General features: G+C 37.2%; 1 long non-coding RNA gene and 1 pseudogene across 1 annotated transcript in view; one reads left to right on the top strand and one right to left on the bottom strand.

Annotated features, from left to right (window-relative positions):
• LOC142874361 (uncharacterized) overlaps positions 1 to 27,264 on the top strand; it is a 133,847-nt gene that overhangs the window by 3,541 nt on the left and 103,042 nt on the right. The gene's annotated exons all lie outside the window — the stretch shown is intronic.
• Positions 25,125 to 26,012, bottom strand: LOC105868690 (ATP synthase F(1) complex subunit gamma, mitochondrial pseudogene; annotated as a pseudogene).

Here is a 27,264-nt window from a genome sequence, read left to right as displayed (position 1 = left end):
AGCTGTCTAACTGTCTCTCATCTCGACTAGGATCTGATTTTATGTGTTATAGACTGAATGCTTGTGTTCCCCAACCCTCCAGATTCATATGTTGAAGCCCTAACCCCCAGTGTGGTTATGTTTAGAGATAAGGCCTCTAAGGAAGTAATTAAGATTAAATGAATCATAAGGATAGGGCCTTGATCCAGTCGGATTAGTGTCCTTATAAGAAGAGATTCCAGAGAGCTTATATTCTCACAAAGAGATCACATGAGCACACAGAGAGAAAGCAGATGCCTACAAGCTAAGAGATAAGGCCTCAGAATGAAACCTAACTTGCTGGTACCTTGATCTTGGACTTACCAGTCTCCAGAATATGGGAAATAAGTTATTTCAGCCACTTAGTCTGTGGTATTTTTCTTATAGCAGCCTAAGCAGACTGATACATGTATGTTGGCTCATTTTCCCCTTCTGAAGACAACCTTCCCTTGCATGGCCAAGAGAGATGGCCACTAGAGCTCCAGGCTGCAGTGGTCCCATTTAACAATTTAAATGGAAAGAGTTCATCATCTTGAGATTGTCTATATAGTCAGGATCATGCTGATGTCACATGGCCATATCTTGGAGCAGTCGCTGATGGTGGAGGGGAAAGGAATGGATTATGACTGGTCAGGCCTGTTACCAGAAAAAGGGGAATAAGAAAAGTTCCAGAGTTAGCCAAGAGGTAAAAACAGTAATGACAGTTCACCATGCCTAGGGAGAAACACCATTTTGTGCCATTACAGAAGACTTTAAGTGTTGACTTTGGAAATTGCTCAGAATGATCCCAGTACCCACGGTAGTGACTGATAATTATAATGGCTGCCTTTCAAGTTGACTGACTGAAGGAGGTCACAGGATGAACTCTTTTCATGTGTGTTCCACTGCATAGCCTCTTCAAAGGATAACAGCTAATACTTTTCTATTGTTTGAATGGGCTTTGGTGGAGTTTGTGACTTTCTAATAGATGTTGAACCAGAAAGAATTATGTAAGCAGCTCAGCATGGACACAGTGAGGAGCAAATTTGTTGAGCTTGCCCCCCCAAATCTCCTCTTCTTCCCCAAGGTGCAATGCACATCTTAGGATATTAGTTATGCTAAGAATCTCCTTTCAAAATGGTTTCTCCCCACCCCCAAGGAAGGGTTAGCAGGCCCTCCATGATAGGCAGGTGAAAAGAGAAAAATCTAAAAGCCTTTTATATCCAAGCAGAGCAAACAAATTCTAAAATTGTCCCTGCTACACTAAAATAGGATTATAAACATCTAATTAAAGAATTTAATTGACAAATACTACACAATATATCCTCTTTTTGCACAGTGACATTTATGTTTAAGAAAAGATGTTAGCTAATATTTTTACAATAGTTGCTGAAGGGAGAAACTGATTACATGGAGCTCTCTGTTCATTTGCCTAAGCACCCAGAATTCAAGGATGCTAGTAGCATTGCTGGGAAGAACTTTGAACAGTCTTACCCATGACTTTTAGCATTACCTAGGTCTTTCAAATTCTCATTTTGTTTTAACTTAAGAAACAAAATGTTTCTTACGGTGATATAGTTGGAATGCAGTATCTAGAGCCAGAAGCATTGCTGGTGTGTTTTAACTTTCTAGCATATTAATTAGTTGTGTGATTTTGACAAAGTCATCAAGTCTTTGAATCTCAGCTTTCCCATCTGTAAACTGGGAAGAGTAAGTTCTTCTGTATCTACTGCCATGGTTATTTTGAGCAGACTTGAAGTCAGTACTTCTGATTAAGAGAATGAATGAGAACTTCAGAGCTTTTCTATTAATAAAATTTTCTCTTCTCCCTTTACTTTTCCCTCCCTGTCTTCTTTTTCTCTTCACTGTTGGGCCAAGGAAGACAATTTGGACAGGTGTTTCTGAGACATCTTAACCTTTATAATGGGCACACAGTTTGCAGTATGTGATGACAGAACAGTGATAGTGTCAGTTTTCAGTGCACTTGACTTCTACCTGTATATAGTGTAAACAAAAGCTGCAACATTTGTTTTTGCAAGGTTAACATTAGTTCTTTTGAGACAACATATTTGAGTTTGTGAATCTGTCCTGGGGGTTTAATACTTTGAGATTGTGATTTTCATCATTTAGTTAATAACTTATAAAGGGTACCATTATGAAAGAATCAAATCCTGTAATTACAAAGTCATATAAAGGGGAAGAGAACATTAATCTTCACAGAGGGACAGGGGCCATATTTTTGGATGGGCTCTATCTTAATAATTACTGTTAGAACTAGGTTGCCACATCAATGGGGTGTCCATATAATATATTGGGAATTATCAAAGACAAATTGGGACATTGGTTCTCTATCATTTTTCTGATCTTGAGTTTTGAGAATCTATAAAATTTAAAAGTTCCTCAAGGAAAAATTACAATATAAGGGTAGTCTAATCAGATGTTAACTCTTTCTTCTCCAATACATGAAGTTTTACAAATTCTTCTGACAGATCTTTTGAGTTTTTGTTAGAGCATCCTTTCATTTCATGGATTCAATAGATTCTCTTATCTCTTTGAGGATATTGGTGATAGTTTTTAAACTTCAAGTTTATTTAAGCCTGTATTCCTTTAAAATTTAGGTCTATATTCCTATATGGGTTTTTAAAAAAATCTCTTTCTATATTTTAAAGTTTTCCTTTGGTATCTGGTAATGCTTGGTTGCTTGTTCATGATTTATAATGAGAGACTGAAAATGAATTAGAAACTCTGAGCAGGTGGGGAATGGGAAATTTATTGGCGCTAAGCTTTACTCAAGTGGTATCTTGTGGGTGGTTTGCTGTGGAACCCCTGATGTAATTTTCTTTAGGTCTTTTCTCTGGGTAGATCATGTTCCCAAAGGATCATCCACTAATCTCCTATCTGTCAGATAAGGATCTGGCTGCAATTTTCCTGGGGCTGGTGGTGCTGGGAAGGAGGTTGAGGGGCTTAGCATTATATCATGTGGTAAATAATCTACTACATGGTACAGTACTCAGGCCTTCAACTGTGCATGGCAAAACGCAGTCCGGAGACCTTTTGTTGTACACAGAGAATAAACCTGGGGACCTTTGCCAGGGTTAGAAAAGAGCATTTCCCAGTGGTATGGGGAGAAAGTGGAGGGATCTAGGACTTAAATATTTATCAAACAGGTTTCACACAGTCTTTCTCCTTATAGCCTCCCCTACTTTCCCAACTTTCAGCCTCTATTTTCCAGAAGTAGGCGGTGTGACTAGTTCCTTAGATTTTTTTCCAGCATATTATGGAAGTACAAATGTTTAGGTTATATATATTGCCTTTCCCCTGCCTGAGTCAGAGTTCCTTAGATTTTTTAAGGTTTCTGCAATATGATTTAGGTTTTGGATGGAAACAAAGTTAGATGTGTGTATTCAATCTGCCATCTTAACCTGGAAAAATGTATCGTGTGATTTAATTCTATTATTTCTTTGAACATATTAAACATTCAATATATCCTATATTTGAAAATTCCACTATCTAAGTCTTTGTGGGTATGCTTCTGATGTTGATTGTTGTTTCTTTTGACTCTTGCCCATGGCACCTTTTTAACCATGTAAGTTTTTTGTGGAATTAACTGTGAGTTCTTGTTAATTAGAACCTGGAGGGTTCAATTCTTTGAAGCTGGTTTGACAGGTGCTTCTGCCAGGGACATAGGGGTATTTTCACTTTCTATCTAAGTTCTCAATTTCTGATTCTTTTGACCATCCAAAAAGTGTAAGGGCTGTCCATGGTCACAAATTTCCAGCTGCATGCCTCTGTAGGGCAGATTTTAAAAATTAGTTAACCTTTTTCTAATTGGTGTGGCCTTTTGGGGATCTAGCTTCATAAAAGGGGCTCCAGTTCAGTTCTATACCTGGTGGTAGGGCTCAAGTGTCACCTTCTGCCACCCGAATGTGAAGTTCCTAAAAATGAGGCTTTCACCTTGAGATTGGTGTCTGGCATCAGGGCTAATCTCACTCTTGAGGTTGTTATCTGGCATCTAGTAGGGCTTACTTATCTTGCTGGATGCCTGCTCTCAGTTATGCACTTAAGAATATGTTCATAAGAACTGGGTACCTGTTTTCTTTTCTGCCCATCTGCCCTGTCAAGTGAATTGAGCAAGAAAATTGGCTTTGTCTGATGGCTCTGCCCACTCTACCAAGTCTCCCAGGTATGAGGTCAGTAGTGGGTCACTTGCCATGACAGCTTCCACACCCACATCCCTAGCCACAGCACCCTGCTGCAGACTCTACATGTCTCTCCTGCTCAGAAACCTTCTGGGACTCTCCATTTCCCTTCTTCCTCCTTATTCTCCATCCTGGCAGTTCTCTTAACATGTCGCACCTGTGCCCTTTTGTTCTTGCAGTGCCCTCTGCTTAGAACAGTATTGCTTTCTCCATACCCAACCCTGTTGGTGCTCTTATCATTCCCATCTTCAATCTTGCTTGCACAGGGTTCTCTGCTTGGCATGTCTTCACCTGACCTGCCGCATATGGCTGGTCTTCACTTTACCTGCCTCATATGATGATCTTGGCCATCCTTCATGGCTTGATTCTAAAACCACCTCCTCCTGGGAATCCTGCCTTGATCCCCCTGCTAAAAAGCAAGATCTCCCCTGACGTATTCTCTAAATATCACTTACCACTTTGTACCATTTCATAATGGTTAATTTTGCACATATCTCTTCAAATTCTGGCTGCTAGAGGGTAGAAAACTTGTGTAAGGGAGATCTAGAAAAATATATTACCTCTAAAATACTTAGAGAAATCAGCTATGTTCAAATTAATAAATATTTTACTAATCTAAAAGTGTGTTTAATGTTCAATATTTTATTTAGCATTTTTAAGTGTTTTTGGTATGTGGTTTTCAGGATGTTTTGCAGGAAACAGACAACTCATGGTCCCTTTTATATTGGTTTATTAATAATCCCTTTCAAACTTCAAAAATATATAAAATATATATGCATATATGTGTGTATATGTATAAATAGGTATCCAGTGTTACATACAGTAACATTGTTTATTTTTAAAATTTACATGGAAAATGTGCAAATCTCAGGTATAAAGCTCCTTGAATTTTATATATGTATATACCCATGTAACCATCACTCAGATGAAGATAGAAAATTTCTTTCACTTCAGAAAGTTTCCATGTGCCCTTTCTTATCAATAATCTCTTCCTTCCTGTCCATAGGTAGCCACTTTAATTGAATATAGCAGGATTAAAAAAGAATCTAATTTCAGTGTCTCTTTCTCTGAACTGGTGAATTTATTCCATTTACTTTTATTGCAAATACTGACATGATTTTGATTTATTCTACCATTTTATTCTGTGTTCTCTATTTATAATGTTTTTAATTTATTAATATCTATTTTTTAATCTTTTCATCCTTATATTGTGTTAATCAAATTCAGTTTGTTTGCTGTTTGAGAGTTATATGTGCTATTTTTATCCTTTGATGAAAAATTCTCACATACATACTTGACTTAATAAATCTTAAAATTAACCAATATCTCTATCTTTCCTTTGAAAACGGCAGGCTTTAAAATGCTTTAATTCCAATATCTTCCCTGCATTCTTTGATGTTATTCAAATCTAGTTTAGTTTTCCTTTCTTAAAAAGAAACTCCCTAGGTTCCTCAAAAAACTAAAAATAGACCTATCATATCATTTAGCAATCCCACTGCTAGGTATATATATCTAAAAGAAAGGAAGTCAGTATCTCCAAGAACTAATCTGTGCTCCCATGCTTATTGTAGCACTATTTACAATAGCCAAGATACGGAATCAACCTAAGTGCCCAGCAACAGATGAATAAAGAAAATGTGGTATATATATATATATATATATATATATATATATATATAATGAAATATTATTCTTCCATAAAATGAATGAAATCCTGTCATTTGCAGCAACATAGGTGGAACTGGAGGTCATTATGTTAAGTGAAATAACACAGGTACAGAAAGATAAATATTGCATGTTCTCACTGATGGGTGGGAGCTAAAAAAGTGGATCTCATTGTGGTGGAGAGTAGAATGGTGGTTACAAGAGACTGGAAAGGGAAGAGGGGAGGGGGAATGATGAGAAATTGGTGAAGGGGTACAAAAATATAGTTAGGTAGAAGGAATAAGTTCTAGTATTTGATAGTACAGTAGGGAAATTATAGTTAACAATAATTTATTCATATTTCAAAATAGCTAGAAGAGAAGACTTTTAATGTTCCCCAAACAAAGAAAAGGTAAATGTTTGAGGTGATGGATGTCCCAATTGCTGTGATTTGATCATTACACACTGTATACATGTATCAAAATATCACATGTGCTATAAACATATGTATAATACAACTATTATGTATCACTAAAAAGGAAACTCCTTGAATTAGTCAATATTATTACTTTTTGTCCTCAATTTTTCAATTTGCTCTTGTCCCTCTGGTGACCTTAAAGAAACAAAACCAAAAAGAACAACAAAAAACAGCTCTTGGCCTCAGGACCCACATCTTGTCCAATAGTTCTGTGGACCACTATAGTTCTACCTTGCTGTTCTGGCCTGGAAGATAGCTTCTTAAAATTGTGTATGAGAATGGGAGTGCTGTGTCCTTTCCTGTCAGCTCTGTCTAGAAGTGTCCCGTTATGCCCTCATCAACCAGCCTTGCCATTCACGACTAAAACTATTGTTTTAGTTTCATTGTTACTTTCCCTGCCTAGCTTCTGAGGCATTTTAGTTTATCCTGGGTACCACTGGGTATGTCTTCCTGTACAAGATCTACAGGCATTTTGTGGTATATGGTTTGTTCATTCCTTTACCTTTGAGGGACCTATTCTGTTCAAGTCACTATATAGATATTGGGTATGAAGCAATGAACAAAAGAGACCCAAATCCCTAATCTTGTATGGCTTACATTCTAGTCGTGAGAACATACAATAAACAGATACATATTTAAGATATATTGTGTTTCAGTTAACAGTGACTATGAAGGACAAAGTAAATGAGGGAAGTGGGATAGGAAGTGGAGTGGTTGCTCTTTTAAATAAATAGTCATTGGAGGCCTTACTGATAAAATGACACTGAAACAGAGACCCAGGGCCTGGAGTGAGCACATCTGGTAGAAACTTGAGGGAGGTTCCTTGAAGGCAGAGACGCCACTAAATGCAAGGCCCTGGGGCAAGAGTATGAAAGTCAGCATATCTGGAATCAGAGTCAGGATGAAGGGTTGTGCATGAGGTCAGAGAGGGGAACCAAGTCAGGCTGGAAGAAGTTACTACAAGGCAAAATGGAAGATGTGCTTCAATGTATTAAATAGAAAAACATACTCTTGTGAATTATTGATAATTCAGGGCAAAAATAAGTTTTGTTTAAGCCATCACTAAAGCCAGGAAAATATGGTCTTGAAGGATGAAGATCACTGATGTCTTTATTTCACCTGAACCACTTGATGTTTTAAAAATCGAATAAAAAGGAACTTGAGAGAATTGCTCTTGCTACCTCTTAGGAAGAACAACTTGAATAAAAGTTTATTATAGAGCACTGTTTTATTTCATGAGACTGTTGATATGTGGCCCTAAGTGTCCATTATTTTTTATTTCTTTTACTCGCCATGAGAGCCTGTTTTCTTGGTGCACTGGCAGCCAGGTTTTAATTAATTATTTATTTGTACAATGTACATACAATAATAATTATAATTGTTATATATATAATATTCTGTTATTGTCACTTATAATACTAGGGCTCACTCTATTATTGCCTTATAATAGTTGTTCTTTTTTCCATGTCAAACACTTCTTGAGGTTCGAATGTGACAGACTCAGTGAATCTCAGAGATGAGAATTTCTTCTCATTGTTATTATTGATGATATTGATAATGATTCTTCATTATCTGTTATTTAACTGCTATGCAAAGGTGCTCAACAGAACATTAATTACACACACACACATTCCTTATTATTAGAATGGATGAGTAAGAGAATTGGTTTGGATTTACTGTATCATTAGTAAATCCCTGGACACACATAATTAAAATATGAGGAAAAAATCAACTAGGTTAAAATAAACCATATACCAGTTTGGTAAAATCAACTTAAGAAAATGCTTGTCCATTTCCCATTTTTATCTGCTTAGAAAATTGAGGGAGATTCACTATTATCTGAATATTTTTCAAGGTCCTGTCTACTGGTACTATATACTGAAGTTCATCTTAGAAAAGAGCCAATCAGGACAATTCTACTCTTTTACTGTCTTCCCTATTGCTGTTGCAGAGAAAAAAATGTCAATACATTCAATTGGCACCCCAGAAGAAAAACAAAGTACAAGTGGAAGAGTGAAAGTGTGAAGGGAGTTATGAACCAATTCCAAAGCAACCACATCTAATTCTGTCTGATTCAATTAAGTTAAAATTTTTTAAACATGTGCTCTGGAATCATTTTAATTTAAATATGGACTAATTTTCAAGAAGTTAAATTTAAATATGGGTGAATTCTCAAGTAGTTTAAAGCCTTATTTATTAAACAAGATATGATTCATGAAAAAAGTACAAGACAATATAAAGTCAGCCGATACAATGAATGTAAGAGACTCTAGGTGCTATCAGAGAAGAGAAGGAAGAAACCTTCACAGATAGGAGTGCTTGGGAAGACTGAAGGAAACTGAGAGCAGGACCCAGTGGATAGATGGGATTTTGATGACAGACAAAAGGAAAAGTCCAAATGAGGGTAACAGTATAGAAAGCCCCACAGGTAGGAATGAGCATCATATATTCAGGCAATAGGAAGGAAATCAACTATCAAGTTAGTTGAAATGGAGAGTTCGTGTAATTGAAAGAGGGTGAGGAGGTGGAAGTGGGTTTGGCTAGGATACACAGTGGGAGAGATTTGAATCAAATTGAGGAATTTTGAATTTTGTTAGTAAAAGAAAATATTTGGAGTGATGTCAGTGAAAATGGTAGAATAAAAACTTACAAATATTCTCTCCTCCATAAATGCAATAAGAAAACTGGAAAACCTAAAAACAACCAGGCAAAAGGTGATGGGGTGATAGGGTTTCAAATTTGTCAGACCTAAGAATAGATGCTGAGACATAAGCTATATTAAACAGATTTAGGACTTCTGGTGTTAGTTACTAGGGTGTATTGTTTATGAAAATTCATCGAGATATAAACATTTAACTTACAGATTTTTCTCTGTTCTATGCTTCAATAAAACACTTACAAAATAAATGAAGAAGAGGAAAAAAGACTGTTAGCAAACCAGCCCATCAGAAGCTTGGAGAGAGGCACAGAGAAGATTCTCCCTCCGGCACTCAGAAGGAACAAACTCTGCCAATAGCTTGATTTTGGACTTCTAGCCTCCAGAAGTGTGAAACAATACACTTCTGTTGTTTAAACCACCCACCCAGTTTGTGGTACTTAGTAATAGCACCACTAGAGAACTACTACAAGTAAAACTTTACTCACTTTATCCAGGGGAGCCAGGGCAAAGACAAACCAAGGGCATTAAGTACATGTTAACAGTTGATTGAGTCCATGGAACTTAAAAAGATATTTATTGCTAAGCAATAGAGGATAAGGTGTATTTTCCTGGAATTTTTGGTTCTGGATGTGAAACTTAATATGGTTCTGCATTTTGGAAATTTATGAGCTTAGAAATCACTTGCGCAGAAGTCAAGAACTTTAAATAAACAAATTCATAACTGGAAATAAAAAGATAGTAACTCACAGAGTAAACACCAGCATCCTGACAGCCACCAGAGGGAACAAAAGGGCACTGGATTTCCTCCAAAGCTTCATTTTTAGAGAACTGTTACTGTTTAACTTGTCTGGTGGTTCCCTTAAACACTCACTTGCAAGTTTTGTTTTATTTGTTCTGACTGAAAACTCATCTAGGAAGAAAATTTTTCTCCAGCGGCATTTATGAAAATATTTAGAAGAAATCATTTAATTTTGAAGCTGCCTGAGGCAGGGAGAAGAGTTGGGGCAAGCAATAGGCTAACCAAATGCATAAAAGGAAAAGGTGGGAGATGAGATGTCCATAGGGGCTTTGAAAACCCCTGCCGTGTTCTTGGGACTCTATAAGGCCAAGTGTTGTTATAAGGCTGTAGATTGTGTGCATGCTGGGGGCTCTACACATGATAGATAAAGACCTGGGAAGGACCTAAACTCTCACCTCTGGCTCTGGGGCTCTGTGTAGACAGGAAATGAAGGCTAAGACAGAGTTGTCAATTGTCCGGCTGAGTAAAGAATCCATGCTGCAGCATGCACAAAGCCTTTCAGCCAAGAGTAGGAGACTTATTAGTTCCAGATGCTTAGGAAAAACTCTATGCAGTAATTAGCTCACCTCAGTGGCCACATGTGACAAAGAATACAAGCTTAGCAGATTTAGTTCATAAAAGGTCACTAAACAAACAATAGCAAAAAGCAACAAAATAAAACCCTAGGGAGAGTGTTGAGTCGGATATCTATAATTGCTACATTATGGAATTTAAAATGTCCAGTTTTGAAGAAAAAAATAAGACATGCAATAAAATAAGAAACTGCGGTCCATACAAATAAAAAAAAAGTAATCAACAGAAACTGTCCCAGAGAAAGACTAGATATTGGATTAACACATTGACTGCCACACTAGGAAAAAACAATTTCCCCGGGGCCTTGGTGTTTTATTACAAAAACAGAATAAAAACTTCAAAAACAAAACAATTCTTTCTAATTTAATGAAACACTTGTTATTTTTTATTGTTTTCTGTGTGTGAGTTACACGCAACTTGAAAAATAGTTCACTTGGCTCAAGCTAAAGAGACATGTGAGTTACATATGTTTCATGAGGCCCAGGCTCAACACTAGCATGAGTTGAATACAACTCACATGGCAGTTAATGTGTTAAGTAAAAACTTTAAGTTAGATTTTAAAAATATGTTCAAAGAACTAAAGGAAACTATGTCTAAAGAACTAAAGGAAAGTATAAGAATGATGTCTTCACAGAGAGTAATAATAAAGATATAAAAATTACATATAAAAAATAACCAAATAGAAATGCTGGAGTTGAAAAAAATAACTGTATAAAATAATTTACTAGCAGAGTTTAAAATCAGACTTGGGCAGGTAGAAGAAAGAATCAGAAAACTTGAAGATATATTAACTGAGACTACTCAGTGAGAAAAAGAAAGAGAAAAGAATGAAAAAAGAGTGAATAGAGCTGTAGAGACCTTCTGGACATAATTAACATTATAAAATACCCATAATGCTAGTCCCAGCAAGACAGGAGAAAGGAGCAGAAAGAATCTTTGAAGAAATGAAGACTAAAAACTCCCCAAATTTGGTGAAAAACACTAATCTATACATCTAAGAATCTCAATGGCATCATGTAGAATAAAGTAAAAAAGATCCACACCTAGAAAGAGCATAATCAAACTGCTGGTAGCCAAAACAAAAACAAAGTCTTTAATGCAGCAAAAGAGAAGCAACTCACGTGCATGTGATGAACAGCTGATTTCTCATCAGAACCCATGTATGCAGAGGAAGTGGGATGATATAATCAAAGTGCTGAATGAAACAGACTGTTAGCCAGGAATTCTACATCCAGGAAAACTCATTTAAAAGTGAAGGAGAAATTAAGACAGTGTCAGATAAACAAAAACTGAAAGAATTTGTCACTAGCAAATCTCTTATATAAGAAATACAGTTGAACCTTGAACAACGTGGGTTTGAAGTGCACAGGTCCACTTGTATGTGGATTTATTTCCAGTAAGTATATTGGAAAAGTTTTTGGAGATATGTGACAATTGGAAAAAACTCACAGATGGACCTTATACCCAAGAAATATCAAAAATAATTGAGACAAAATTAGATTATGCCATGAATGCATAAAATATGTGTAGATGCTAGTCTATTTTATTATTTACTACCATAAAATATACACAAATCTATTATAAAAGGTTAAAAGTTTATAAAAACTGATGCACATAAACACAAACTGTACATGTTGCCATTTGCAGTTGAGAGATGAAAACAAATGTAAAGATGAAGTATTAAATCATAACCATGTAAAATTGACTGTAGGACATACTATACTACTTTAATAATTTTGTAGCCACCTCCTGTTGCTATTGCAGTGAGCTCAAGTGTTGTCAGTATTTGCTTAAAACACCGTGTGATGCTAATCATCTCTGCATGAACAGTTCATTTCTCCAGTAAATTGAGTAGCACAGTAAAAAGTGATCTCTCATGGTTCTTGCATATTTTTCATCATGTTTAGTGCAATACTGTAAACTTTGAATAACACCATGGGACCCATATGAAGTGCCACTAGCAGTGCTGGAAATGCCCTCAAAAAGCAGAGAAAAGTCATGACATTACAAGAAAAAGATGAATTGCTGAATATGTACCATAGATTGAGATCTGCAGTGTGGTTTCCCCCCATTTAAAGATAAATGAATACAGCGTAAGGATCATTGTAAGAAAAGAAAGGGAAATTCATGAAGCCGTCACTGCAGCTATACCAGCAAGCACAAAAACGTTGCATTCTTTGCAAAATTCCTTTTTATCTCTTATTGAAAATGCAGCTTTTATGTGAGTGTAGGATTGCTATAAAAAGGCATACCTATGGACTCTATGAGTTGAGAAAAAGCAATGGCATTATATGACAACTTAAAGCTAAAGGAAGGTGGAGAATTCAATGCCAGCAAAGGATAGTTTGATAATTTTAGAAAGAAGTTTGGCTTATGAAATTTCAATATAGCAGAAGAAACAGCTTTTGCCAAATAAGAGGCAGAAGATAAGTTCGCAGATCCTGTTAAAAAAATCTTTGAAGAGAAAGGATATCTTCCTGAAAAAGTTTTTAATGCAGATGGAATTGTCCTATTCTGGAAAAAATGCCACAAAATACATTTATTAGTAAGAAAGAGAAGTGAGCATCAGGATTTAAGGCGGAAAGGGATAGGCTAACTCTGCCATATTGTGCAAATGCAATCAGGTTTATGATCAGAATTATTCTTACCTATAAAATGTCTAACTTCTGAGCCTTGAAGGGAAGAGATAAATGCTAGCTGCTAGTCTTTTAGCTGTACAAAAAGAAGGCCTGGACGACCAGTACTCTTTCTGGATTGATTACATTGATGCTTTGTCCTTGAAGTCAGTAAGGGACTGACTTTTAAGATACTTTTGGTATTAGACAGTGCCCCTGGCCACCCATAACCCCATGAGTTCAATACTGAAGGCATCAAGTGGTCCACTTGCCCCCAAATGCCATGTCTCTAATTCAGCCTGTATATTAGGGGGTTATAAAGCATTTTAAGGCTCATTATACATGATATTCTATGGAAAGCATTGTCAACTGTATGGAAGTGAGCTTTGGTAAAGAAACCATCATAAAATCTGGAAGAATTACACCATTAAAGGTGTCATCATTGTTATAGAAAAAGCCATAAAGCCATCAAACGTGAAACAATAAATTCCCGCTAGAGAAAACTGCATGGTGTTGGGCATGACTTCATAGGGTTTGTGATAGAGCCAATCAAGGAAATCATGAAAGAGATTGTAGTTATGGCAAAAAGGGTGGTGAGTGAAGAGTTTCAAGATATGGATCTTGAAGAAATTCAAGAGCTAATAGACACCACACCAGAGGAATTAGCAGAAAATGACTTGATGGAAATGAGTGCTTCTGAACGAGTGCTGGACAATGAGGAAGAAGATGTAGAAAAAGCAGTGCCAGGAAACCAATTGACATTAGACAATCTGGCAGAAGGGTTCTAATTATTTAAGACTGCTTTGACTTATTTTGGGACACAGACCTATGATATAAGCATTGAAACTAAAGCAAATGGTAGAAAAATTGGTACCATGTAGGAACATTTTGAGAAAAACGAAAAAGCAAAAATGAGACATAAATTATGAGATATTTCTGTAAAGTTACACCCCCAAGTGTGCCTGCCTCTCCTTCCTCCATTTCCATCTCTTCTTCACCTCTTCTGCATCTGCGATCCTGAGACAGCCAGACCAACTCCCCTCCTCCTCCTCCTCAGCCTACTCAATGTGAAGACCACAAGGATGAAGACCTTTTTGATGATCCACTTCCACTTAATGAATAGTAATATATTTTCTTATGTTTTTCCTAATAATATTTTCTTTTTCTTTAGCTTATTTTATTATAAAAATATATAATACATATATAAAATATGTGTTAATTGATGGTTTATGTTATTGGTAAGGCTTCTGATCAACAGTAGGCAATTAGTAGTTAAGTTTTTGGGGAGTCAAAAGTTACAGATGAATATTTGACCATGTGAAAGGCTAGTGCCTCTAACCCCCATCTTGTTCAAGTGTCAAGTACATTAAATGGAGTCCTCTAGGCTGAAATTAAAGGACATTAGATGATAGCTTGAATCTATATGAGGAAATAGAAGGCATTGGTAAAAGTAACCACATAGGTAAATATAAAAGATAGTATAAATATATTCTTTGTAACCTTTTTCTCTTATGTAATTGAAAGAAAACTGCATAGAGCAATAATTAGAAATTTGTATTAGTGGGCATTCAGTGTAAAAACATGTAATTTGTATGACAATAACACCACAAAGGCGGAGAGGAAATAGAGCTATATAGGATCAAGGTTTTTGAATGCTATTAAAACTAAGTTGGTATTAATACAAACTAGATTGTTATAAATTAAGATGTTAATTGTAATCTCCAGGGAAACCAATAAAAAATAACTAGAATAAAGATATGGCACTTGCCACTTCTACTCAATATTCTACTGAAGGTGTTACCCAGAATAATTAGGCAAGAAAAAGAAAAAAAAAAGACATTCAAATTGGAAAGAAAGAAGTGAAACTCTTTGTTTGCAGATGTAGCATGGCCTTGTTTGTAGAAGATTCTAAGGAATTCACAGAAAACTTTTAAAGCTGAAAAATGAATTTGGCAAGGTTGCAGAGTGCAATATCAATATACCAAAATTAGTTGTATTTTTGTACACTAACAATGAACAATCCAAAAGACAAATAGGATAATTTCATCTGCAGTAGCATAAAAATAATAAAATATCTAAGAATAAATTTAACAAAAGGCATGCAAGACTTGTATGCTGAAAGCTACAAAACATTGCTGAAAGTAAGTTTTAAAAAAACACCCCTAAATAAATGGAAAGACATCCTGTGTTCATAGATTGGAACACTTAATATTGTCAATGGTACTATTCCTGAATTGAAAGATTCAACAGAATTTCACCTTTTTTTTCATAGATTAACAAGCTGATGTTGACATTCATTTGGAAATTCAAGGGGGCTGAGGAGCCAAAACAATCTTGAAAATGATTGCAGGGCTCATGCTAGCCAATTTCAAAAATTACTGCAAAGCCCAATAGTCAAGACTATGTGCTACTGTTGTAGGGATAGGCATATAGATGAATGAAATAAAATTAGCATTTGGAAATGAACTGTATATTTACCGATAATTGATTTTCTAAAAGAGTGCCAAGACAATTCAATGGGGAAAGAATAATCTTTTCTTTATATGATGCTGAGACAGTAGATGTCCATGTGTAAAAGGATGAATTTGAATCCCTCCCTCACATCATATACAAAATATATCCAAAGATGTAAGAACCAAAATTATAAAACTTTCCTGAGAACACATAGGTGTAACTCATCATGACCTTGGATCAGACAGTTTTTTAGACAATTGGATCAGAGAGTTTTTAAAATATGATACCTAAAGCAGAAGCAACCAATGAAAGAATAGATAATTTGAACTTCATCAAAATTAAAAACTGAACTTTAAAGAATGTTATTAAGAAAGTGAAAAGACAGCCCTCAGAATTAAAGAAAATATTTGCAAATCATATATCTTATAAAGTTTTAGTATCAAGAATATTTAAAGAATTCCTACAAGTAAACCATATAAATACAACCCAATTTAAAAATGAGAAAAGAGTTTAAACATTTCTTTAAAGAAGACATACAAATGACCAATAAGCACATGGAAAAATGTTGAACATTGTTGGGAAGTAAGAAAATGCAAATGAAAATCATGGTGAGATAACACTATTTTACACTCACTAGGCTACCATGATATTAAAGATGGACAATAACAAGTGTTGGCCGGGCGCGGTGGCTCACGCCTGTAATCCCAGCACTCTGGGAGGCCGAGGCGGGTGGATTGCTTGAGGTCAGGAGTTCAAAACCAGCCTGAGCAAGAGTGAGACGCCGTCTCTACTATAAATAGAAAGAAATTAATTGGCCAACTAATGTATATAGAAAAAATGAGCCGGGCATGGCGGCGCATGCCTGTAGTCCCAGCTACATGGGAGGCTGAGGCAGGAGGATCGCTTGAGCCCAGGAGTTTGAGGTTGCTGTGAGTGAGGCTGATGCCATGGCACTCACTCTAGTCTGGGCAACAAAGTGTGACTCTGTCTCAAAAAAAAAAAAAAAAAAAAAGCTGCATCTTTGAAGTTTTTTTCAACAGAAGAAATTATAAATTGGAACATAATATACCTTCCTAAATAAATAGCTAAATAGTGATAGGTAAATTTAGATCAAAGAGATCAGAGTCATGTTTTAATCCAACACCTTCCACTAGGCTCCTCTTCCCAATATGACCACCCTGGAGATCAAATTTCAACACGAGTTTTGGTGGGGACAAACCCCATACAAACCATAGCAAGTCAGGAGGACCCTAGTTAGGAAAAGACTATTGCATCCTGGCAAAAGAGCACTAGACCAGGAGTCCAGACTATGTCAAGTTATTTTAGTGATTTTCTGCTCATAAGCATTTAGTACTTATAGTGCTCAGCTATGAAATATGTTCAATGCATTTTGATTGACATTGAAGCTAAAAGGTCTATGTTGTAATCTTTAGGGATGTGTGTGTGTGTGTTTGTGCCTGCGCATCACTTTGTATACTGCAACTCAGTGCGTAAGTTTCCTCTTCTGTAAAATAGAAATTCTTTGTGGTAAAAGGCAATATCCATGTAAAAGAATATGATTTAAACAAAGCCCGATTCGTTTATGCAGGTGCTCTCAATAATAAGCATAACAACAACAACAAAAATAACAATAAAGGAGACTGTTATACCCATAGCTCTAATTCTAGTGGATTGGTTGGCCACTGAAGACATTTTTAGAGACAAAAGCCTTTGCTTTTTTTCCAACTATAATTTTGCCTAGTTTACTTTAAATTCATTACAAAGTATGTATTATATGTTGGATAAAACATATTTTAATAATATATTGGATATCATAATATACAATATATTTATAATATCCAATATATGTTACATGTTGGCTATTATATATTTCTTATATATGTTTATATATATACTTCTATCTGTATGTGTAAGTATATATACACACACACATATTATGAAATGAAACTTAGAGAACCAGTAGGTTGCTTAAATTTGGTAAGAGTCTTATCTTACCCAGTCCTATTTAAAGATGCCCACGTTTTGAATATGTTTCTGATTTGTATGTGAAAATATAAAAAGCCCCTCTAAGAATAGGAAGCCAGTTCACGAATGAAACTTCCTCTCTTGCTTAAAGGGCTATGTTTTCCTATGCAAATGTAGCAAAGCCCAGAAATTAGCAATGACTGCTAAATTAACACACTTGAAGAGCTTGGCTGGTTCTAATAGGCAGTCAAATGGTCTTGTTACATTGTAATGGTGCCAAGCTAATTGAAGTGATTACTGTTGCTCACGAGCAGCCTTTTTGAAGTAGAAGTCTTTTAAATTATCCATAGACGTTAAATGTCAGACACTATTGTGTAATTATACTTTGTAAATGCTGAATGTCATAAGGCATCACAGGTAATTGAGGTTTACAGAGAAGAGCTTTTTCTAAACCTAATTGGGCATCAACTCTTTTGTCACTTTTTCTAAATCTAATTGGGCATCAACTTTTTGTGCCAGGGGACACTCCAATGCCTCACAATCTCCCTTTATTCCCCACCTTCTCCCTGCTAGACTTACTCATGGGGCCCCACATGTCACGACGGTTCCAAATCATTGAGCTTAAAAACCTCTCTGTCTGTATCATCCTTTGGACTCTTCTGGGACTGTTACAGTGGTTTGGGACGTCACAGGCTGAAGCTCTCTGGAAGCCCGATGGGGCTATGTGATGGCAGAATGGGGCCATTGCAATGGGATATCAAGTCTTTTAAAATCTCAGAGTGATCCCACAATATTCTGCATGTTCTGGGATTTTCATCTGTGTTTTGTTATTGTTAGGTTGTGTGATTTCAAGAAGTATTTTTTCATGATATTAGCATTGGAGGTTTTCTTGGCTCTAAAGTTGCCATCTACATTTTGTCCTCTTGTTTTTATTTCTTGCATCTTCTTAGAACACACATCTATCTGGCTTTCAATTTTAAAAGAATTCATATAAAACATTTTTTTCTTTGCTTTTATGACAGTTATGTTAATCATAAGCCAAACTTTGAAATCTTCAGATGTCTTGCCTGCATAAGCCATGCACTAAGAGTGACCAAATGGCCAAATTAGACTTTTTAGTACAGACATCAAGACATCTTACTGTTTGTTGACTGGGAATCGTCTAGCTTGGCTTGCTGGGAATACAGTCTGGATTTCCGACAGAGTGGCTGGCAGAAAGTATACAAAAACACATCCTTATTGCATAATTCTTAATCTATGTGTTCAGTTGGTCACCAAATTTTATTAAATAAAACTGTTATTATCTCACTGTGATTCCATGACAGGGCCCTCATTGTGTGCTTTCAGCAGGTAGCAATTTATGAAATTCCTAGCTTATTTGTAAAGCTATCTTTATCTGTGCTTTTTAAAAGCACTCATTATTCTCTATGATAAATTGAGTTCTGATTAAAATGTTTTCTCCCCACACAAGAAGACTATGGGAGAAATGTCAGTGCATGTGGTAAAGAGTATGTGAATATTTTCAACACTGTGAAAAAAGAGGAGCTGAGTAGGCTTGCTGAGTATGTCCCAGAGAGTGTGCTGATTTCTGATGATGGATGCAGAGATGTTCATATGGATCTGAATGATCAGGCCTTATTATGGGCTTCAATGATTCAATCCTATTCCTTGATTGTGATTTTTTTTCATTGTGGTCTTAAAAGGCAAATTAAGTGAATACTTTTTATACATTACAAGTAGTATATACTTGCCAGAAATAACACTAAGTGTAGTTTTTCTAGCATCATTTTTAAAGGTGTCGTTTATGATGTGCCTTTCAGAGAAGAATAAGGTTCAAGGATATTATTAAAGTTGTTAAAAGGTTAAAGCCATAATATGCAAGGTGCCACACAAAATGTTGAATTAGACATGGTTTTTGCACAGTGAGCTTATGTGGTTCCTCTCATCTTGCTTCCCACCTGAACAAATTACACTCTTCTTGATGAAATTCTTACCCCTATGACTTGAAAATCTTGCCTTTCTTATCGGTTAGTGTCTTCATAGCTGCACATATAACTGTGGCTTAAACTAATGGGGAGAGCATCCTTCTTATTGAAATGATATTGACGGCTAAGATGTGTAGGGACTCCTGCCACAGATTTGAAGAATAATCAGTTCTCTTATGCTTCTCTAGGGATCCTCAAATGTAAGAACAAAGTGGGGCTCTTCTTTGTGCAAAGGCTTTAAATGAAAGCTTTGCTGGACCCTGGCCATCCAGCTGAGGATCAAAGCACCACATCAAAAAAGTGACCACCAGTGGCTGGTCCTCATGCTCCAGGGGAAGGTTTAGCCTTCTCAGGATCAGGGTACTGCTGGCTTCATGGGTTGGTCATCACTGCTGCTCATCACTTATTTCTAGTCCTTTGGCTTCAGGCACAAGGTGGGCTTGTGTTTCCTTGCGGTTGAGTTGAGGCCATGTGACTAATTTTGGCCAGTCAGCTGTGAGTAGAAGGGTTATGCATCATTTTCACATTGGAGCATTTAGTTGCCAATGTGAGACCTGTTTAGAGCTCTATTCTGCTTATCATTATGCATGGCAATTTTCAAGGGGGTGATAGCTTTATCAGTAAGAGCGAAGAGACCTGGATCAGTGCCCCCTGCTGACTCTTAGTGGACACGTTGGATAAATAAGAGGTAAGATTTGTTGTTATTGGGCCTTTTCTTATGGCAACAGCAATCTAGCTTAGCCTGCCTCACCAATATGTTATGGCTGGGCCATTCACTTAGGGCCTATGTCAAATGTCAGTGCCTTTGACATCCCATATGAGTGATTGAGGCAGGGAGGGCATGAGAAAAAAGGTACAGACTGGCTTTGTTTGCATGTTAAACATATAGGCATATTCCTTGCTTTATAAAGGCATGTTTTCTCTCCTATTTTTTTTTTTTTTAATGAACAGCCTTTTTGGTATATCTTTTGATTTCTCTCCCTTGATAGAGTGATAGTCCCAGCAGCTGTTTTCCTGCTAGATATGAAACAGCAGTCAAGCATGATGCAATATGACTCGTGACTCTCACTTTTGATGTTGGGAACACCACAGGAAGGATGGTGACTGTGGCAAATTGGACCACGCAATTCCTGTCTAAAGGAGGCCCCTGCTTTTACTTAGCCCAAGGCAATCTCTGACCTGCACGGATGTGAGCGCAGAATTCTCAGATTTTATATTTTCTAAGAGAGGTTTCATTTTATGTGAAATCTCCTAATTTTGAAATAATGGTTAATTTTCAAAATTATTTTGGAGGACAAACAAAATATGTTGTAAAACTGGCAATTTATGAACTTTGGTTTATATCCAAGTGCCTGACAGCCTGTGATTCTCAATCTAATCATCATCATCATAATAATAACAATAATAATAAAACTTCATTTAAAGAGGTTACATCTTAAAAACAGGACAAACATATGTCAATTGGCAATGTAATGACAGCAGAATAATAACAAGACACCTGCAAATATCTATTGATTTCCCACTATATGTTCAACACTTTGTTAGGTGCTATGAGAAATACCAAAAAAAATGTAGAGGATGGGCCCTGACTTTGGGAACTCACCATCTATTATAGTTGGGCAAAATAATTGAAAATTATTTTATAAGAAATAATTTCTTTTATAAGAAATTATTTGAAATTATTTTATGTAAGAAACAATATAAAAAATTTAAGGAAACAATATAAAAATTAAAAGAAATAATATAAATAATATAAAAAGAAACAAAAGCATTTTAATGAGGGTTCTCCAGAGAATCAGAGCCAATATGATGGAGATATATATGGATATCTATCCAACAGGATAGATAGATGTATATTTAATAAGATATTGGTTTACACAATTATGGGTATGGAGAGGTCCCATGATCTGCTGCCTGTAAGCTGGGGACTCAGGAAAGCTGGCTGTGTGGTTCCAGGCCTAAGAGCTAGAGGGCCAGTGGTATAGATCCCAGTCCAGGTCTGAAGCCTGGGAACCAGGAACACCAATGGCACAAGATTGATGTCCTAGCTCAGTCTGTCAGGCAGAAAGCGAATTCAAACTTCTTCCACCTTTTTGTTCTATTCAGGCCCTCAATGAATTGGATGACAGCCAGCTGCACTGGGGAGGTCCATCTGCTTTACTCAGTCCACTCATTTGAATACCATTCTCTTCCAGAAACATCCTCACAGACACACCTAGACATAATGTTTAACCAGCTATCTGGGCATCCCATGGCTCGGTCAAGCTGACATGTAAAATTGATCATCATAGCAACTCTATAAGAATATGCAGTTAATGGCCCAGCTGTGCAGTAAGGACTGAAGTGTGATTAAAGGAAAGAAGAGGGAAGGTAGAACAGTCATGTAAGGCTTTGAGGAAGCAGTGGGAATTGAGCAGAAATTTGAGAAACTGGTGGAGTTATTGGTGGGGCAGAGAAGAGAGGATATTCCAGTGAAGATGACAACATATGATCAGGGACAAAACACAGAAGGCTGCTTGGCCTAAGTAGAGGGTACCCAGGGAGGTGGGATGAGGGTGACTGGAGAGAGTCTAGTTGCAAAGTATTGTATTAAGAAGGACCTAGAAAGTCAGGCAGAGGCATTGACCATTGATGCTGTAAGAAGTGCAGGCTCATTACTGCAACCAGGATATCAAGAAGGGACTAGAGCCAAGCCCAGCTCCATACCTAACGAGCATTAGTATTCACTATGTGGCCTGGGACACTGTGCCAACATCTCTTGTCACCGTTTTGTCTATGTAAGATGAACTACATTCGTGTTGGATTCACATAGGAGGCTTATTAAAAACACAGATGCTCAGGCGCTCAGCACCCTGACCTTCTGAGGATGGGGATTTTGAGCGAGCTCCACGGGGGATTCGGATGCACACTAATGTTGGAAACACTGAGCTGACTGATTGCAGATCTTTGAGATGGGGTGCCCTGAAGCTCATCAAGCTGAGGAGTAAGAAAAAAGTAGAGAGGGGAATTTGATTAGAGGAACAACCAGTCTGATTTTTGACATCGCTCTTCCCAATGCAAGTATTAAAAAAATTATTCATGATACTTCCTAAAGAGGGTAAGGAAGACTTAATTCAAAGGCGGGACAGGGCATGGCGATAGGTACGGGGACCCCTACAATGGAGTCTTGCAATGGGGAGATTGGATCCAACTCCAATAATGATAAATGGGAATTTATAATCAAGGGACAACATGGGGTTAGTGGATGGAAAATTACTGAGAAGAAAACCATCAAGGATAAGGGGTTTCTGGCTAAAATGACTTAATAGAATTATTGCTTAAGGCAAGTGAGGGTGATAAGATAGCAAGGGTGGGCAGATACCAAAGGTAGGGGATTTTCCCTAAACTGACTTAGCAGAATTCTTATTCAAACTGGGTTCTGCAAGTTTAGGAAGGGAAGCCCAAGGTCAATCCTAGTCAAGCAGAGGATTCAGAGGAATCCGACTAAAGTTTTGCTCAAAGGAGAGAGTCGTTGTCACCAGAGTTACCACTTGCTGTCTCCTTAATGTGGCTCACCTGGTTGCACATGAAGATCTTAATTTGGAGCCATCCTTAGGGTGGGCTCTTGTCTACTCAGGAGCCACAAAATTTATTTATTGTCTGCGTGAAGGAGGAGTTGATTTGGTTTTAAGATCTCATTGTCATCTCTACTTGTCTCAAATGCTTTCTTGTTTTCTGGTCTTCCATGTCCTGGTTGCAGTAAATATGGAAACAACAAAAAAAATGAAGCTATGATTGGTAGAAGATTAACCATGACTCAGACTAAGGTCTGAATTCCGAGTTGATTCTCTCTTTTATTCTTCATCCATGGCTACCTTCCTTTTTAGCTTTCTTCATCTTTTACAGGGAGGCAACTGTGGTTTGTGTCCTTGACTGGGACGTGTTCCAACATGTTGTCAGAGAGATATTTCAGTTTCACTTGCCTAAAGAAGTCCATGCATGATTGCTAAAATATCAAGAATCAAAATTACATCTGATAGCTGTGCAATCCCTAAAGGGCAGAAAGAAAGGCTTTGCCTAAGGCAGGATGCACTAATCCATTGTTTTAGCAAGTTGCCAGAGCTGTCCCAGACAGTGTTTACTTTTGTCAGATGCAGGAACAAGGTAAAACACATGGGAGAAGTTTCAAGTGTAGAAAAATTAGTGCTAAATTAAGATGCAAACAACGTGTTCTGAGGATGGAAAACAATTTAGGGAAATGAAGCAATTGGTAAATATTATTTGTTACATTGATAAATAGGATTTGGCAGCCATCCAAAGTTTGCATTTAATTTGAAACAAAAAATGTCTTTTGATGTGACAAAGTAATTATATGTGTATTGTTATGGACTGAATGTTTATGTCCCCCCCAAATTCATACGTTGAAACCTAATTCTCAATGTAATGGTATTAGGAGGTAGGGCCTTTGGGAGGTGATGAGGTCATGAGGGTGGAGCCCTCATGAGTGGGATCTGTGAGTTTATAAGCAGATGCAGAGACCAGCGCTCTCATTTCCACCATGTGAGGACACCCCAGGAAGGTGCTATCTGTGAACCAGAGAGGGGGCCCTCACCAGACACTGAATCTGCTGGCACCTTGATTCTGGACTTTTTAGCCTCCAGAACTATGAGAAATAAATTTCTGTTGTTTTGATACTCAGTTTATGGTGTTTTGTTATATTAGCCCAAACGGACTAAGACATGTGCTAATGGGTATATCTTCCAAAGTGGACAGTGAGCAGCTGGTGATGCATGTTGGTAGAAGGACATTTTAGGAATGTCACCCTGTGCTCCTGTAGTGGCCCCTCAGGAAACTAGTATCTACTTTTTGACATATGGGCATAAGGAATATGATAGGAGTTCTGAAATTAAAAGGAATTAAAAATTTTTATTATGAACTATTTCTTTTCATGATCTTTTCTTTATGCTCATTTGTCAAATCATGCTAAGAGGGAGGAAAGAATGATGGTAGATATATCATTGCAAATCGAACAAAGTCAATATTTTTAAACAAGTTTTTTTTTCAAGACCTGCTGTGTGTGAGGCGAAGTGATAGGTTTTCTGGAAGAAACAGGAAAAGGTTAAGACAAGGTTCTGGCCCTCAAGAAACATACATTTTGGTCTTCCAGGTCATTTTTCTATCTAGCCATGCATGGATTAATTTTTTAGAATCTTGCGCTAAGGAGTATGAGAAATAAGGAGGTGGGCGGGTTGTGGCAACACCGGCTGGGTGTGTAATGAGGAGGAGCCTGTCCTCATTCAGCAGTGTCATCCCCACTCTAGCCCCATGCCTGACACATAGACCCGTGCAAGAAATCCAGCCGGAGCTAATCTCTCTAAGTTTGTCTCTTCATCACAAAATATGTTAAATTGACACTCCTATTTTCTAGATTGCTTCCTGTTCTAGAATATATGTAGCCTGAAAGCTTGGCAGGTCTGATGAGCTCATGGAATGGAAACATTGAATGTGAGGGCTGGGAAGGGCCAGACCAGTCCATCCCTCTTAACTCACAAAAGGGCTGGGATATACGTTGCCTACTTGCCTACCTTTGACTCAGATGTTGACACATTTGGAAGGATCTTAACCAGTGGCAAAGTTTTTTTTTTTCTTATTTTAAGTTGTTTATTGTAAGATAATTTACAAATATCTTGCTGTCTTCAGCAGTGGAGCAACAACTTCTTCTGACAAAAATAGCAGTAAGTTAAAAACAAATCAGCTGGCTGAATTTTCCTTCTTTACCTCTTATCTGAGGATGGTTCATTAATCCAGAGCTGCAGCACCAGAGATAATTTCAATCAACTCTTTCGTGATGACAGCTTGGCGGGTGCGGTTGAATGTCAAAGTCAACTTATCAATCATATCAGAAGCGTTCTTGCTGGCGTTGTCCATGGCTGTCATCCTAGCACTCTGCTCACTGGTGGTAGACTCCTTCAAAGAGTAGTAGATGATGTCAGCCAGATTGTATTCTTGGTAATTTTGCAGCACATCAGAATCAATATCATTGTAGATACTCATAGTCTCAGCACTTGCAATGGTATTCAGAGAGAAGATGGGTTTTTCTTCTGTCTTATAGGAGATGACAGACCTGAAACGATTAAAGATGATAGAGCCTTCATCAAACTCATATCCAGAATTTAGTAACTCAAGGGCAATGACTGACGCATCTCCAAAAGTAGGGGGCTTTCTGCCCACTTCTTTGAATGCCACCAGAAACTGGTCAGAATGAGTCCTATAAAATATGCCCCTGATTTTTTTCACCAATTCCAACAATCATAACTTCTTTCCTGGCCGCTGTGAGTGAAGCCACCTCAGTTTTCATCTGCTTGGCAACTGAGGAATGGATGGCACCACAAAGTCCTCTATCTGAGGGCACACCAATGATGAGGTGCTTCTTCTTGTCTTCAGGTACCTTAATATCAGCTTTTTCGTAAAGAACCAAAGATCCTATTCAGTACACTCGAGCTGGTTTCAGATCCCTCTCAGCTCGGGCATATTTTGTTGCTGCTACCATTTTCATAGACTTGGTAATTTTCTGGATGTTTTTGATGGACTTCAGTCGCCTGGTAATATCTTTCAAAGTTGCCATATTTCAAACTTGGACCCAACCGCACTGAAGGTCGCTCAGACAGGCCTCACGGTGCCAGTGGCAAAGTTTTAACTTAAGGAGGACTGAACATTTTTATAACAACAATGACAACGATGATAACAGTAGCAGCTAATATTTATTCAGATATTAGTCACCAAGCTCAGCCCTAAGTCTTACATTAGTTAGTTCTTTTGATTCCCAGAACAACCCTATGAAGTAGATATTTGTATTATCCTGCTTTTATTAATACAAAAGAGACAATGGATGCATAGAGGGGTTAAGAATGCACCCACATTGACACAGCTAGGAAGTGGCAGAGCCAGCATGAAGCCAGCTAGTCTGACTTCAGAGCCCACACCCTGTTGGGTCCTGCCCTCACGTTCAGCTACATATCCTCCTGTCCAAGCACAGGAAAAATAATTTTCTTGTTGTTCCCATTGAAACATCTGCTGTTCTCATTTCTCCTTTCCTTCTCCCTTAGCTGTTCGTCGTTCCTCTTTATTTCTGGTAATATAATAGATAGCATCTGAAATGGAAACTTTGGAGATTATTCAACTCCCCATAATCCTCTCTCTCTCCCTCTCTCTGGATTTGTAATAATGTCGCAGGAATGTTATATAATAGGAAGTGGTTATGAATAAGAAAGCAACTGTGTAAATTGTGAAGCATACATCACAGTTCTATTTCAATTAAAATCATACTTTTAATCATGATATAACTAAATTAGAGAAAACCTACCAACCCTAACTCAAGGAAAGACCATCTATTATAATGATCTGAGTGTGTGATACTGAATTGAAATGAAGGGATTTGCCAAAAGAGATCAAGGGAAGGTCAAAAGACTCAATGAAGTATTTCTTTAAAGTAAAAAGTATCCAAATTTATAATTCCCATTACTCATCATGTGATACTTCCTACTTCCAGTTAGACTTCCTTAGTATTTTTTATAACACTTTCTACCATGCATGAATTTGAGGAAGAATTAGGATTCCAGCAATCAGTGTCACTTAATAGAACATAAAAATGATGCAAAACTCAGTCTACCTTAAAATAAAATTTCCTAGTAGACACAGAACCATGATGTGGTGATTGAGGATGGAGTTGTTATTGGATAAAAATTCCAGTTACATTAAAGTTTCCATGTAAGTACAATAGCACCCTCTTATCTGCAGTTTTACTTTCTATGGTTTCAGTTACCTGAGGTTAACTGTGGTCTGAAAATATTAAATGGAAATTTTCAGAAATAACCAGTTCATAAGTTTTAAATGTTATGTCATAATGCCTATGTCATT

The sequence above is a fragment of the Microcebus murinus genome, chromosome 12 (genome assembly GCF_040939455.1).
Source record: "Microcebus murinus isolate Inina chromosome 12, M.murinus_Inina_mat1.0, whole genome shotgun sequence".
Classification (NCBI taxonomy): domain Eukaryota; kingdom Metazoa; phylum Chordata; class Mammalia; order Primates; family Cheirogaleidae; genus Microcebus; species Microcebus murinus.
This window is presented reverse-complemented; position numbering and strand designations above follow the sequence as displayed.